This window comes from Thunnus maccoyii, chromosome 1 (assembly GCF_910596095.1).
Source record: "Thunnus maccoyii chromosome 1, fThuMac1.1, whole genome shotgun sequence".
NCBI lineage: Eukaryota > Metazoa > Chordata > Actinopteri > Scombriformes > Scombridae > Thunnus > Thunnus maccoyii.
In genome coordinates this window covers 36058280-36074741 of record NC_056533.1, presented here as the reverse complement: position 1 = coordinate 36074741, position 16462 = coordinate 36058280, and the positions used below count along the sequence as shown (strand labels likewise).

The 16462-nt window shown below is 39.3% G+C and overlaps 1 long non-coding RNA gene across 1 annotated transcript; it reads right to left on the bottom strand.

The window, feature by feature from the left end:
* Positions 1-12519: 12519 nt before the first annotated feature.
* Positions 12520-15454, bottom strand: LOC121892056. The gene is made up of 3 exons (XR_006094293.1): positions 14952-15454; positions 12836-12899; positions 12520-12753 (listed from the first exon to the last, which is right to left on the bottom strand). It is a non-coding gene; the product is annotated as an uncharacterized LOC121892056 (long non-coding RNA).
* Positions 15455-16462: the final 1008 nt, after the last annotated feature.

Sequence of the window (16462 nt, the reverse complement as noted above, 5' to 3'; positions counted from 1 at the left end):
CCAAATGCCTTTATGCTGTGTAGAATGAGACAATTGAGTGTTTATAGTTAAAACAGTTAGTTTACAGCCAGAGGTAAGATACATCATAGTTATGTAGATTTCTATGTGTTGTTTGTTGTTTGTTCTCAATTTAATATAGTAGCAATGTTATTTTGTGATGTTACTTGGTGCTTGTGGGCTGTCATATATGGTTGTGAAGAAAGGCTGTTCCAAGGTTAGTTGAACTCTTGACTTTTGTTTCTATCTGAGGGTTGTTTACTTCAAATTCTGTACAATAGTATTTAAAGGACTGGCTGAGTGCCAACTTTTCAGACAAAGAAAATATAGCTAGGCGGTATGAATCTTTGTCTCCAGAAATATGATGCATTGTACTTCTGATTGTATTATTTGATTACATTATTTCATAACCTGACAATGCTCCCTTTGTGTGTTTATTGAATGATCAAGCAATTTTCCACTGCAAGAGCACGGCATGTGAGTGGAGCAGCAGCTCAAGTTGGGCTGCCTGAACTAGCTTGCAGGCGTTGCTTCATTTTCCCCAAACAAATTATTTTATCTAATATTTGTTATTATTATCAGGTGGGTTTTCTTTTACATCTTATGTTACATAGGTGCTGAAGTCAGTGGTTGGTAGGTTTGAGAAAAAAGACCGAGAGATAAGATCAGTGAGATTAAACTCATTCTGGGGTAAACTGGAAGAGGCTTATTTTGGTTAATAAAGACCGCTGGTGAGTCTGTGTCCGTTGGGAAAAGGGAAGTTCAGTTATGTTTATGGCTACAGAGACCAAGGCACTGATTTACATATAGTGCATACATGGTAAAATACTGTCTGAGCTTTCACTTATGAAGTCTCAAATTACCACCACCGAAGTACTTATTGTACGTATTCTGTTTTCACTTTATTTTATCTCGTTTATTATTATCAAGAGGGGTTTTTTTCCATCTTATGTACATTTACATGTTTTTATGTTCAATTTACGTCATTTCTCATGTGAAGCACTTGCTGCATGTAATTTCTTTTGTTTTAAAGCACTTTGAGCAGCATTTTTTGTATCAAAGGTGCTATAAAGTTATCATTATTATTATTATTATTAAAGTCAACCTATCAGAGATAAAAACTGGAATGCACAGTTCACCTCAAGGGCATAATTTTATCTTGTTTTGTCACCAAACTTACAGCAGACGAGGCTCATTATCAGCTCATTATTGCTGCTGCTGCTGTGTGTGTGTGTGAGTGTGTGTGTGTGAGAGACATTTTCAGTTTAACTACTGTTATTATAAGATCACAAACCACAGATTAACACCAATTCATTATCCTCACCACATTTAGACAAATTATTTTAATGGGTAAAAAATGAAAATTAATAGATTTCGGTAGCTTCCCTAATTATTTCCAAAATGCCATTATTTTTACGCCTCATCAAATGAGGATGGAGATGATGTGACATTATTAATGCAAACTTTTAATTTGTTAGCTGTTTTAATTTTTCTTTTAATTTTACCAGAGATAAAACATTTCTTATTCCTCAACAAAATATAATGAATGATTAAATATGAGACTCACTGGAATTTATCTTTGTAACAGAAAAAGAGGTGGTTTAGCCCAGTTTTTCGTATTTGGTATTTGGATGTGAATTGTCACTGCCAATAGACCGATCCTAAGCACTGCCCCTTTCAGTGAATGCACCAATCACAGCTAAACATAAACTCGGACCACCTCGAAAAGCTTTCCGCGCCAACTTGCATTCATGCTATGTCGGAAGGATGGGAAGGATCGGATTTGTAAATATTCCTACATTTAGGATTTGCGAGGGTTCACGTCATCTGATAACTCAGGAAGGTTGACTGATAACTGAGTTGGTTGTATGAGGGTTTAAAATACTGTGCATTGACAAAATTACATTATATCCATTATATTTGGGTTTAATTTCATTGAGTGGCAGACTCAGGCTGATATGAGACGTCCATGTTTGTTTGGTTTTCTGGCACCTCTGAATTACTAAGCATCATGTCAAATATTTCATAGCTTTCAGAAAAATCCCATTTTTCCAGTTGTAGTTAGCACTTGGTGGTTTACGTGTATTTACAAGAGGGAAACTCATGAGGTGAGTGCCTACCACAGTCTGTAAGCGTGGTGTAATGTTGGTTTGCATTGGAGTGTGTTTGAAGCCCAGAGTTGCAGCTTATGGTTGGCGCCATCTTCTCCGTTTGGAATGAGGATCCTCCAGATAAGGAGTGCAGGGTGTTGCCTTTCACGCTCTGGAAACACGCCCCTGCTACCTCGGACCCAAGCTAACGCTAGCTTACTGGGAACACCGAGTGCGGCACACTTGGGCTAACGTTAGTTACTTTAGCTAACAGTTGCTAACAGGGCATGCATCATAAACAAGTAATATTAAACTTAGTGAAATATTGTGACAATAGTGTGACTCATGCTGTGTCTCAAATCACATACTTCTGTACTTACACTTAACATTTTGAGTGCATAAGTGCGTTCACACTGAGAAGTATGGAAAAATGCAGTGCACTGTGAGTACCCGGATGGTGCACTCAAAACAATCAAAAAGTTGAGTGTGGCACTACGGACGCCATCTTGGCTACATAGCGGAATGGAAGGGACCACTTTACGTTGTAACTACGGTGAACATCGCCACATTATACAAATCTAAGTTATACATGTGTTTTTAGCACTAAGCACCACTATACTGTTGTCGGATATAAGCCATCAGTATGTTTTTTGGGTTAATTTAGCAGTCTGTAATGATTTGATAGCGCGAATGCTAACGCTAGCTAATGCTAATTAGCGACCATAATTTTGGGTAAGTGCACAATGGCTGGGTTTGATTTGAGACAACACTACCCTGTCAAAATTTGCGCACTACGCCAGTAAGTACATAGTGTACACACTGTACTGCATGAAAGTGTACTGACAGAAGTATGTGATTTGAGACAGCTTCAGTGTGAGTCCCGGAGCCACGGAGAGCAGCAGGTGAGCCAACTGTCAATCACAGCTGTCAATCAACGTCCACACAACAGACATCAAAGCTACTATAAGTCTTTAAATCTTATTAATGGAGCAATAATTGAAAAATGACCACCAGCACACTTATTAGAGGGTCTGAATTTAGAGATTAAGACCATAATTACTCATTGAAAAAAATTATTTAATATTTCTAGAGAGAAGTTGACCCTTTTTGAATGGAGGTCAGTTAGAGCAATCTGCCGCCAGTGGTACTTTAAAGCATGGCCGCTTGGTGCCTACATTTAAATTTTATGTTTCAAACTAAAATGTAAAGACATTTTGAAGATGGTCAAACGATGCCAATGAAATATATAATGAAGAAACGTGGTATCCTGATTGTGTGGACATTATTTTTTTAATCTAGTTTTTGACCACTACACCAGTTTGGAGTAGTGGTCCCTGTTTTGTTTACATCCTGCACAATAATGAGGATGCACATGTACGAGTGTGCAGGTGACACGATTCACATCCTGCCATCACACTATTCCACTAATTTGACAGTTGATGGTGGTAACCTTGGATTCATAGTTCTTGTGCACACAGTCTTGCACCTTTGAGGTTTTTATCAAGCATCCAGAAATTTTCTCACACAGTTGTTCATCTTTTGTGCTGAGTCTGAGTCTTGTCAGTCATATAACATTGTCTGTGCAGAAAACGGAGCAGCTTTCCCCAACCAGGGACATCCGAAATAACTCTTCCCATTTTACAGCTCTATTCAGGCCATTTTAAAACTACACATTGATATTCTGATTTTTATTACTTCAGTGGGTGGAGGCACATCCACATAAACCTTTGAAAAATCACACAGAAGCATTTTCATGTGAGCTACAATTGTTTTACTAACTCCTACAGCCTTAAACAACTTTCCACGTAACATATTAATTTGCACTATACATCACACTGTTGTTCTACTTTATTATTAGAAACATTTCCTGAAGTTAAATTAACACATTTTGAGGATTGTGCAGCCTTGTTTCCAGGTATGAGCTCTTTTTTAGTTGTGGAGTCGGTACATCCATCTCCTCACATAATTGTTTCATCTAAATCCAAATCCATCCAAAAAGGATCATTCGTATGTATTATTTTATTTTTTGTTCTTCTAAGCTGAGTTACTGTATGGAGCAGCTTGTCTTGCTCTACACAGCTCAGACTGGATGAAAGCTTGCAGCTGCTTCCTGTGGGAGAAGCTGCCATTAAGTGTGAATGATGAAAGTTTTAAATTTGCTGATTATTTGCCAAATACTCGCAAATGGGCTTCCTCTATTGCCACTTAAACAACATCAACATGTCGTTTGAATGTATTCATAACCACAAGGTGATGAAGAGGTGAAGTGCTTGAAGTCCTCCAGCTTCCTCCACAAACTGTGTTTATGAACATTTCCTCTTTCAGCTCTCAAAGTCTCAGCGTTGCTTCAGTTTGCAAAAAGGCTCCGCCAGGCAACTGGGATGATGATTTCTTTGATAATCTGGGTTATATGAATTTCAAAGTGGCTGGCGTCTTACTTGTCTCTTCAATTTAAGCAGTAACCGCCACCTGTCACCATCTAACAATATGAGAAAATGCTCCGTGTCCTTGGGACAAAGTCAAATTATTGACTGTCTATTGCCGTAAATTAGCATTTTGGAAACTGGAAAATAAACAACCTCCTCCTAGTGATTCTCCCAATAAATAATAAGTGATCATTGCTAGGGAGAATGTGTGTTGTTTATTTCCAGGTTGACTTCCTTAGTTTTTCAGAAGCTGGTTTCTGTTTTCTTCAAAAAGAAATTAATATGGAAAGAAGAAAAAGTAAAGAGAAAGAAATAAGAATCAAAAGAAAGAGGGAAGCAACACAAAAATAACAAAATAAAGGAACAAACAAGGCAGAAGAAGGCCCAAAGATCAAAGGTGGAAAGAAAGTGAAAGAAAAAATAAGATATAGAATAAGAGCTAACAGACAAAAGAAGGCAGCAATGCCAGCCACTATCACAGTCCTTGTCATTTCTGTTGGGTATTAGATACCCTCTCTCTTTGTGTGGGTGCATGTCTTCTTTTCTTTTTATCTGTTTTTTTTTTTTTTACCGCCAGTCAGACTCAAGACACTCCACACATCTCACACAAGCACCAACTATTGAATTTCTAACCTTTGTCAACCAAAGGCTGTCTTAACAAAACAGAAACCACTTGGGATCTGATTTCTGTTGCCTGTTCCGGCATCAATGGGAAAAGGAATTATAAAGGACCCGAATTACAAAAACATTTCAGGTTTTCTGTAAAACCTGCTGGGCTTACTTTAAGCAGGTTTGTATGAAGTTTAGGATCATAGCAAATGATGCATAAATAATACAATGCTGACATTTAAAGGTTCTAAATGTAAGCAATTTACATGTATTAATTGTTTTTTATTGCCAATGAGTGAACGGGTTGTATATACTGGGGACCCCATCTAAAGTACACCAAGCGTGATAAATTACCTTTTGCGAGTGTACTGAAATGAATGGCTTGGTGGAAGGTAGGAAACCAATGTAAAAACCTTTGGGATGATTTAGAGAGGGGTCAGAAACGTTGTCAACGGGCTAAAACATGCAAAACCATTTAGATTGAAGTTAGAGTACATTATATAAACACGTTAAGTTATGTAATTATGTTATGTAATTGCATTTAGCTGACTGAGAAAACCGCAGGCTGAAGCACCATCAAACTGAAAAAGGTACAGTACATCTCTATAATAACCACAGGACTGTCAGCTGCAGAGTGAGCAGGTGTTTTCTCTCGCTGACAGTTGTAGACAGCAAAGGCGAGTCCCATATTGTGTCACTTGCACATGTCAAATAAAATCTAGATTCTGCATGCACACACACATTCACTACAATAGGATAGATGGCTATCTGTCAAATCATCAAACCATAACCACCTGTCACAATATTTCCAAGATGTGATTGAAAAATCCACAAAACAAAGAAGAAGTCATGTTCAAAATAATGGCTTGTCACCAGATGGCCGGAGAGCCAGCGGCAGGCACTCACCATTTGACGTGACATGACTGGTCCCTAACTTTATCTGACAGGAAATGAATTAACCATCCAAAGTTTTAAAAAGTATTGAACACTGGAATCTCAAATGAGAACTAATGAAACTTCAGTCTCCACAATGCACATGTGCTGAGCATTTGTATTAGAATAAAAGTGGAAAGAAGCTTAAAAATCCTGTTTTTTTTTATTACGCTTTTAATTTTAGAAAATTAAAGTATTACAATAAGTGTTCATGAATAAACTACCTTATGAAGGAGGTCCCCCACACCAGGTCTCGAACTGGAGTCTCTCAGATCATAGACGACTGCGCTGACTACTGAGCTAAAACTTTACTCATCGCCTCACTGCAGACAAAAGAAGAGGAACTACTGGTTACGGAGAGTCTCTTGGGAACACTTCACATGTGTCGGTAGCTCAACTTTATCTCAGAGGAACACCCCACACTCCAGGAGTGATGTCCAAATAAGGAAATGTGCGTCATGTAGCAGGTGGATGTGACTCCCCTCATTGAGACCTGCTGATAGACGTAACAGCGGAGCAGAGGAGAGACACTGAGATAGCGACATAACCGACGTGCGCGCTGGTATTTAACATGTTTTTTTTTTTCTTCCAGAAAACAAATAATTTAAAAAATATTTGTATGAAACAAATATTTGTAAGAAAAAAACCCATTATCTGTGCTTTGCCGAATAATGTATTTGTATTCGGGCACACCCCTTGTGCTGAGACTTATATGGATACACTCAATTTATGTTCAAACCCTCATATGGTCATGAGCTATGAACAAGACTGGAATAATCAGATAGTGAATACAAACAGCTGAATATCTGGAAGGAGCTGAGAGTAAAACTGCTACCCCTTAAAGTCCAACTGAAATCAAACTGCTCCTACAGCTCTGTAAAGATCAAAAGGGAAGAATTTATATTTTAAATTCTCTGAGTTCATGATGGCGCCCCCTAGTTTTACATTATTTCAATAAAATGCCGTTCCATCATCCACTTATATGTAGCTGGAGTCCTTATTTACATACAGCAAATCAAACCTTTGCATAAAGGTTGGTCACACTGAGCCTGATAGCATCTTTCCACCCAATACAAGAGCATTAAAACCTAACCTTGAGTCTGTGTAGTGATGTCTGTAATTGTTATGCTCTTTTGTCTATCTGGCTGTGCTTGTTTTACTTCTCTCTGCTGGTCTCAGGCCTCTCTCACAAAAAGAGATCTTGATCTCATTTAGATTACCTGATTAAATAAAGATCATATAACAAACATCTAGCAAAATCATTTCTACTGCAAACCTGCTCCCCTCTTGGTGAAGCTCCTCGCTGACAGGTGAAAAGAAGTGTATTGCAACAGTAGACTCAGCAGTGACAAGGACCAGAAAGCATAGGGAATTGAGCAATCCAAAAATGGGAGAAAACAGAGAAAAAGCTTTCTTCAGCTGACAAGATGAGTCATCATATTTCAGTGTTGTCTTCAGTATTTTCAGCCTTGCTTAATTAAAGGTGCAATATACGACATTCAGCCCCCACAGATGTCAGCAAACAACTATTTGCTATGCAAAGATACGGAGTGGTGACTTGAGAAGAGAATGAAGTCACACTACCTCTGTGTGTGTTGTCATCCGAGCCTCTCTGTTGCTTGTTTTGACAGCCGCATGTCAGTGCATGTTAGTGCATGTCAGTGCATGTTAGTGCATGAGTCCCTTCCTGGCCTCCTTGAGTCCGTCTTCAACATGGCGGCTGGGTCACTAACTTTCTCATATTACAGCTAAACAGTACACTAAAATATGTTTCTGAAAATATTTGAGGCGAGAAATAGGCAATGCAGTAACAGAATCTTGATCCATATTTGATTAAGATTCCTTTAAGTCTCCGTCTCTCATTAGCTCAGTGAAATTAACCAGCTTCATCTCTCTCAAGTAAACATGAGGGACATTCTACTAGAAATATAAATTTCCACTTCTAAAAAACTTTGGGAAAAAAGATTCTTGACTCTGAGCGTATAGAGGACATGTTAAACTATGAGAAACACATATCATACCATCTCAGGATGTTTTTATGCCTGAATAAAATACATTTTTATATGCATTTCACACCTAAAATGTCAGGCCCTGTAACAGACAAATCTGTACATGTCAGAATTGTTTCCTAATGAATTTCTTTGATACAAATAGTATTTTCTTACTCCACATGTCCCTGATTGTATCTAACATGGTTTTGTAATTCCTATAAGAAATATAAGCAACTTTTCGGTCACTGACAGTGGATGGTAAGCACAGAATAACCGCCAGGCACTCATACAGCTGTAAAAAAAAAAACCCTACCTTTACACAGGAGATTTTTACAAAAATGTAACGTAAACGTAATGTAATATACCCCAAACTTCATCTACACAGTTAAAGAGATTAATTCATCGATATTTTCTCACTTTTTATGTCATAATGTCCTGTGTGACAGGACTGACTTTATGGATTTTGTTGATGCAGTAAAAGTTGTGTTTTGTGTTCTTTAATTAAGTTTTGTTAAACATTCCTATTTTAAATTATTATTATAATTTTAATGTTGATGTAATTTTAGACTAATATAGTAAAGTTCAGCTAAGCACCTATAGTAAGGACCTAATTCATTAGAATATGACTGACAACTGATAGTTCAAACATCTTTTTAATTCAATAAACTAATTTTGGAATATTTCAATGTAAAAACATATTTCAATTAACAATTTATTAGACAAAATTAATTTAACAATAACATGGCCAGATACAATAACAATAACAATGAATGACTAGAATGGCACAAACACAGACAAGAGTGAAAACAAAAACCCCTGCTTGTGCTACGTGTGCGCGGGTGTAGTCTAATCCTTATACTCCACAAGCTTTGCCCAAATGTCTTTTTGGATTTCATGGTGACGGGTGGTTGCAGGTTGAGGAGGTGGAATGAAACAAATGACATCCTCAAATATGTACCAGATTATGTCCTCTCTGGTGGGCCAGAAGAATCAGTTCACTCCCACATGGTGCATGCATCTCACTTGCACCTGAACCTCATCAATGGTGGTGATGATGCCTGCGTAGAGGTCCACATCATATTTTATGACGCACCATTTTTGAATGATTTCTGGACCCCATTCAATCCCTTCTATTGTTGGTGTGCTTGGTGTGTTGACGCTGAATGCCTTTGTGTTAAAGCATGCACACTGAATCTTGTCAACAGTCCACATGGAGCTCACGTCCCGGTACAACATCTGCCCAGGAGATGTGGTGAAGACCTGGTGTACTCTCATTGTTGATGGGACTTAGGGGATGCTGTCTGGCATGTCTTTCATTACCCTGTCAATGGACACTTCATTTACGTAGAACAATTTAAGAGTGGTGGCTGGTGTGCACAAAGGCCTCAAACAGGTACATTGCACTGTGGATGTTGTGGCTATGGCTCACCAACCAATCTACCTTCTTCTTCATAACACCGCCAACCCCATCTGGCACCCCTTTTCCATGGCTGGCCTCGTAGAAATAACACGTCCCAACTTGGAATCCCTTTTTGTGGAGGAGGGAGGTGAAGAAGTAGAAGTTCCCCTTCTGGCAGTACTGCATAGACTACAAGGTCCATTTCTGAGTAAATGGACCACTGTGACAGCAGGGAAGAGGTTCTTGACATAGGAAAGACAGGGCGAAAAGGTGCTGAAGCACATTGACTCAGCATCTGGTCCTACATATAAAACTCCAGTGTGCAGTGTTGCTTGCTCATGGGATGCACCAACGTGCACTGCCTGAATCTCAGATGCATATTTAGGGACCGAGCCCAAAAGGCAGAGGACTACTGTAAAACAGTAGTCCTTGCCTAAAGGAGAAGATCCTATTATTTTTCGCATGTTTGTTTGTTTGTTTCTTTCTTTATTATTATGCCACTTAAACCCTAAATTTGACCCCCTAAACATGCTCAAAAACTCACCAAATTTGGCACGCACATCAGGTCTGGTGAAAATTTGATAAAATGTAAAAATCAACCCCCAAGGTGCCAAACTGTGCTCTCTAGCACCACCTATGTAACTAAAATGGCCACCATGGCCCATAGGAATGTCATAGACAGATCAAACCAAAACTCAATTATTCGTCTCATCAAGACCTACAAATCATACATTGACACCCCTGACCTAAATCCAACAGGAAGTCTGCACTTAGCCTTTCAAAATAAGACTTTGCCCCAACTTTGGCCCCCAAGCAAACGCTATCTCCTCTGAGGGTGTTAACGGTATCGGCTTCAAACTTTAATAGGTGACTTATGACACTATGCTGAAAAAAGTTGTTAAAAACGTTTTAATAACTTGAACGGTTTGGATTTTATAAGCCCTGAAAGTTGCAGTGCCACATCACCCTTACAATGTAAAACAATGGGGAGGCAATCTATGGGCATGAACTTTGTGTCAAACAGAGGCTTCTGACATCTAAACTATAAGTCTGACCACTTTTAAACCTGTATCAATGGTTTCGCCACGAAATTCCCTACTAAAAAATATGACTTTTAATGTAAGATTTCCAAAGTCATGGGATTTATGAGGAGATTTCACAAAAAGTGTACTCTAAAATCCTCCTCTCCAACTGCTCCTGGTGATGTCACTCCCTCAGTGCTTTGAAACATTCCGCAATACACACTCATTATAAAATCACAGGAGGAGCAAGAAAAGACTTTAAAACTCACACTTTAATATCTCAAAAACAATAAAAGATAGAAAACACATGTAAATTCAAAATTTGTAGGTCAAAGTCTCGTGACTCATTTAAAGTTCAAATGAAGTCTGTATCTAAAATTATGTGGAAGCAGTAAATGTTCCAAAAGATGTGGGTTCGCTCACACTCTCCATTCAAATATGAGTATTTTTCTGTGTCCAGCTGCAGTTACTTATTGTCTCTACACACCTGACAGTACACATGTCAATCAAACTTTGACCAGGTCATGTGGGTTAAAAGTCTTTACTTTTCTAAAAAAAAAAAAAGACTTGATAAAAATTAGGAAATGAATTTGTTTTAAACACAAACTCATCAAGAGTTTTCAATTTACTAAATGAAATTCAAGTGAATGGGCCCAACACGTACATGATTTTGATGACACACGTGAGCAAGACAGACATGTCTCACCCTGCAGAAAATTCTCATACTGTCAATCAAACTTTCAAAATAAAAGCACACCACACTTGTAAGAAATATCCCTCATTTTTTAAAAAGCAAAATGATCTGATCCCGACGGGCCAGAGTGCGAGGTCCCGACCAACGCTGCTTGCAGCTTTAATTACATATGTAATTCTCAGAGAAGTCACACATGTATGAAACATTAATTCTTAGCCATGTTCCTCTTCAGTTCCCTGCCGTATCTGTTCTGTTGTCAGATGTTGAATGAATGGTATTTGAATTTCACAAGCATGCTGCTGAAGAACTTGATGAGATCATCTAGTATGACTGTCTTATTGAGGGTTGTTTCAGTGTTATCCTTTCTTTGTCCTTTCGTGTCCTCTGGGACCCACTGCACGTACGCCACTTGGGTGGAGCCTTCACTCCCTGAGCAATGGAAGATCCCTCTCTTTGCGGTTCCCATAGTCACTGTACATGCACTGTTTGTTGGTTTGGTCACATATCTCTGTCATCAACTTTTCCAGTTCAGTGGTGTGGAGCAACTTCAAAGCTTTTCACCTACAACCTAGTTCTCATGCAATTTGCACAAGCATGTTTCTCTATCATAAAGTGTTTGATGCACCACCCAGTAGGGCATCAGTTTACCATTCTCTGAAATACTGCCAAGAAATACTTGGCAGATTTTCCAAGGAAATCAGTTTTTTCTTGTGCAGGTTTTTCAGGGTGTCCAGGTCTCCAATCAATGCGTCATGATACAGGGATTTCCTTGCACTTGGAGTGTTTCTTGGCCTTGCATATCTCACTTTTGTTGCTGGAAACCCTGACCTCATCAGCACCTATTGGAACCTTTTTTTTTTTATATATCGCTTCTTTTCTCTTTTTTCAGCTGCTAAGGCCTCTTGTAGCTTTCACTTTGTCCTGGAGCTTCTTTCTCTCTCTCTTTCTTTCTTTCTTTCTTTCTTTCTTTCTTTCTTTCTTTCGCCCCTCCAACTTTTGCCTATAACATCCATCACACATACTATCACACAACCACTTAACAGTTATTAAAGGTTTACACTACTCTATTCAGTTATTCTGTAGTTCTATGGAAATATGACTTCATAATGTATAAAGTACATTTTACTATGATACAGCACAGCTAATAAATAGACATTTAACCAAATAGCACAATGAAAAGTGACTGTTACCACATCATATTCCAGCTCCGTATTGACGGTAATACCATGGTAATATCTATGTTATTACTTGCCCATTTTTGATTGGCTGGGAGTTAGGCAGCGTCACGTACTGCCAAGATGGTGACGGCCGGAGCGGTTCACTTTGAGCTTCAAAACCGCTCTTCAGAAACCAACGGGTGACATCATGGTAACTACATCCATATTTTTATACAGTCTATGGTGTCAACAAAGCCACCCCAGGAGTCTCTCACTCCAAGAAAATTCTTAGGAAGTTTCATCACTTTGAAAACAAAATAAGACAAATCATTAGATATACAAACAATGACTGCAAAGTAGAGGCGTAGAGACAAAACAGCACTTGTGCCAGGGAGCGGAGGCCAGGTACCATGATGCACAGTGGCCTACAAGTACCTGCAGGGTGCATGAAGACACTAAAATTACCAACTGGGAACTACATCTGAATTAAAAGTAATGCAAACTTGCATATACATACCAGAGTGGAGGTGCAGCTTCCCAAACAGCAGGAAGGTGAAAGCCTTAAAGCTGCAGCTCAATCACTATTGACAGCAGACCAGTGACCGAAAAAAAAAGAGTTATGTTTAGCTGGAGGCCAGACAGAAGCTGCCAAAAGTTAGTAAAATAAAGCTGCGTTAAGCAAGGGATCAAATCAGGGCAATATTACTCCAGATCGGCAAATCCAGGAAACGAGCCAGCTATGCTGTAAAGCAAGGGAGTAGAGGCAGATATAATGCCAGTGGCACATGCTAGTGCATGCAATACAGGAAAACTATAAAAATGCATATCTTACAATTGCAGGGAAGCCAGATTGTGAAGAAGTAGTAGGAAGTAGGAAACGTCCATCTGAGAAGCAGTCACCACCTAGATATAGCTCTAAACACTGTTGCCCAGTAATTAGGGCACTGATGAATCACTGAATCCAGCCCGCTGACAAATTAGGGGGCCAGAAAAAAGGAGAAAACCTAATCTGCCACACTCAGGGCTAAAGTGCAGAGCCTTGATGAAAATGGACTGTGAGATTTAACAACAAAACAGACTGCAGTCAAAAGTTTTAAAAGAAAATGTGTGTAATCATGTCAAGTCTTTACTGAACCAACAAATAGAAAGGCTTTCATTCCTTGTGTCCCACAGGTGACACTCAACGTTCAAGGCAGGGTGCTCAAAGCGGTTGGTTCAGTACGCTGTAATGACTTCTGAGACTGCTGAGTTTAACTGTCAGAGGAAATCACACAGCAGTGTATTCATCTGAAAGATCAAATGAAAGTGAGGTTATTGCCTCTGACATGTCTTAGGCACTTAATACCAGAAAGGTCAAACAACAGCTGATTGATGGCACCTTGAAATATGTCACTTTTCAAAATGTTCCTCCATAAATATTTTTTGACTTGCTTCCTTAACAAACTTAGATGTTCAAATTTACACATATAATGACATGGATCATTTTATGCACCGATAATGTTTTGTAAGAACCAATTCAAGCACCGAGGATGGTGCAGATTACTAATCCTGGTCCTGTGTGTCTTTTTGCAGCAGGAAAACCAAAAACTAAGTTGTCAAAAATGTATTCCCTCGGGACATTTAACTCCTTTTGAATTTCATGGCAATCCATCAATAGTTGTTCAGATATTTCACTGTTTCACAGTGAAATATCTCACAGATGAATGTCTGCACAAATTTCCAGAGCAATCAGGACCAAATTTCAGTTTGGACAAAAGGGATGGACCAACAAACTGATATTACCTTTACTAGATCCACGCTGCCAGCACGGTTAAATGGTCTACTTACACACTTCCATTTTTTGCCCTTAATATCTTAAGGTATTAAGATGTGCAAACGCTTGATACTTTTTTACAAAGTGTTTGCTTTTTAGTGCATATACTAACCCTAATCATAACCATAACTCTAACTGTAATCCAAAAGACAACAGAGGTAGCCTAGTCGGAACGCCTAATCATAAATACTGGCAGTGCATCCCCCCTGCTGACCATGGACCATGGACAGGGCGAGCAGTCGCTCCAACAACTCTGTGTGACCCGTCATTGAGGCCCTTGTGTTCCTATTTCAGTTGGCCAGTGGTACCTCATATTGTGTTCTGGCCAGAGCCTTTGATATGTCCCATTCCACCATGCAATGGGCAGTCCACAAGACCAACAGAAAAGTCCTCTCTCTCCTCCCCAAGGTCATCCGCCTTCCATCTGAGGAGGATTTGCCTCAACTGGGTGCAGGTTTAGCACATTCGGCAGGACCTCAGCAGCCTTTAATAGGGTTGTTGGCAGCATTGATGGCTGACGCATCCACGTGAAGCCACCAACAGAGGATGCACCGTGTTACCTGAATAGAAAACTATTCTATCCAATTCAGTTTCAGATCACACATCCAAGTTCATCGATATGTTCATTAGTTTCCCTGGGTCAGGGCGTGACACGAGGGTGTTAAAGCACAGGCCCATTTATTATCTACAGAGATACCCTCCACCAGGCTTCTATATCACTGGGGATGGTGGCTACCCCTGCCTCAATCAATCCATGACCCTCATGACCCCTTACATACAGTCTCTTCATAACAAACTCCAGGTTCATTTTAATAGTCACCTGTCTAAAGCGAGATGTGCTGTGGAGAGACCTTTTGGCATCCTGAAGACCAGGTGAAGGTCTATTTTCTTGAAGGCGCTGGAGTTGGACGTCCTCTATGTCCTGGAGGTCATAGCCTGCTGCACAGTTCTGCGCAACATCTGTCTCAGCAATGGGGACCAGTCGGAGCCAGAAGATGTTGATGTGGAGGGAACAGCAGGGGACCAACCAGAACCACTACCTCAAGGCACCATCTATGGAGCAGAAGTATTTAAATGCCTTTTTTTAATGTGTTTTTTTGCACTTTGTCTTAATGCTTTTAATGTTTTATGTAAAGCACTCTTGTTGTTGAAATGTGCTATACAAATAAATTTGCCTCGCCATGTGTGTGAACATTTATGTGTGATTGACTAAAGATCTAGAGTCATACAAATAACAGACAGACAGAGCAGATAATGAGGTTTTTTTTATCATTTGTTTAGTAATTTCTCAAGGACTGTCAGGAAGTGCTCCTCCCTGGCAGCAATCTTCCTGTCTCTCCTCTCCTCCCTCTCATTCATCTCTTTAAAAAAACATTCCTCTCTCTCTGCAGCCTCATGCTGTCTCCTCTCCTCCCTCTCAGCTGCCTCTATGGCTCTGGTCTTCTCTCTATCTATTTCATTTGCCTCCCTCTGTCTGAGCTCCATCTTACACCTCTTCTCTTTCTTTTGCAGATTCCTTAAAGCCTCCCTCCAGTGTATTTTGGCATTTTTAAGATATTGTAGGCTACATGTCACTACTACTGATACAGTATCTGCCACTGTTTCAAAGTAAATACTTGCTGCAGATGTGCTGCAACAACGGATTAATGCTGAAAATGTCAAATTTATTTCAATTAAACATTCTCCAACCGAAATCGGCACAGAAAATAATGTTTAATGAGGTTAAAGCAGGAAAGTAAAGCAAATTAGTCTGCAGTGATCTATAAATGAATGCGGGTGATTCTTGCAGTATCTGCTGTCCACAGCTGCTTTATACCGTATGAAAAGTTTCTCCTACAGTTCATTAAATCTCCGCAGCATTTGAAGGTGGCAGGACTTTTATTTATTTATTTATTTATTAGGTTATTTGTCAGGGACGATGCAAAAAACATTGCAACAGGTTAAACCCCTGTCCCTGGTTAGGCTTTTCTACTTAAAAATAGTCATAACATATCATTACCAGAAATACATTAGTTAAATAGAGCTCATAATAAATAGTGACATTCTCAATAACAACAGTATTTACATCACATATCAATCAATTTATGTGTTGCGTGTGTGTGCACATGTGGCAATGATGTGTTTATGTGCATAATATTTATAGGTGTGTGTGTGTCTGTGTACATACATGCATGGTCTTTATGAGTATGTATGTTGTTGTTGTTGATGTTTAAGACCTACCACGCTGCACCTACCACTCCCGACCTCAGCTGCATGATTCACACACCCTCCAGCTCTGAACGAAACTATTATCAGATGACACCTGAATGTAGCATGGATATATAAAAAGAA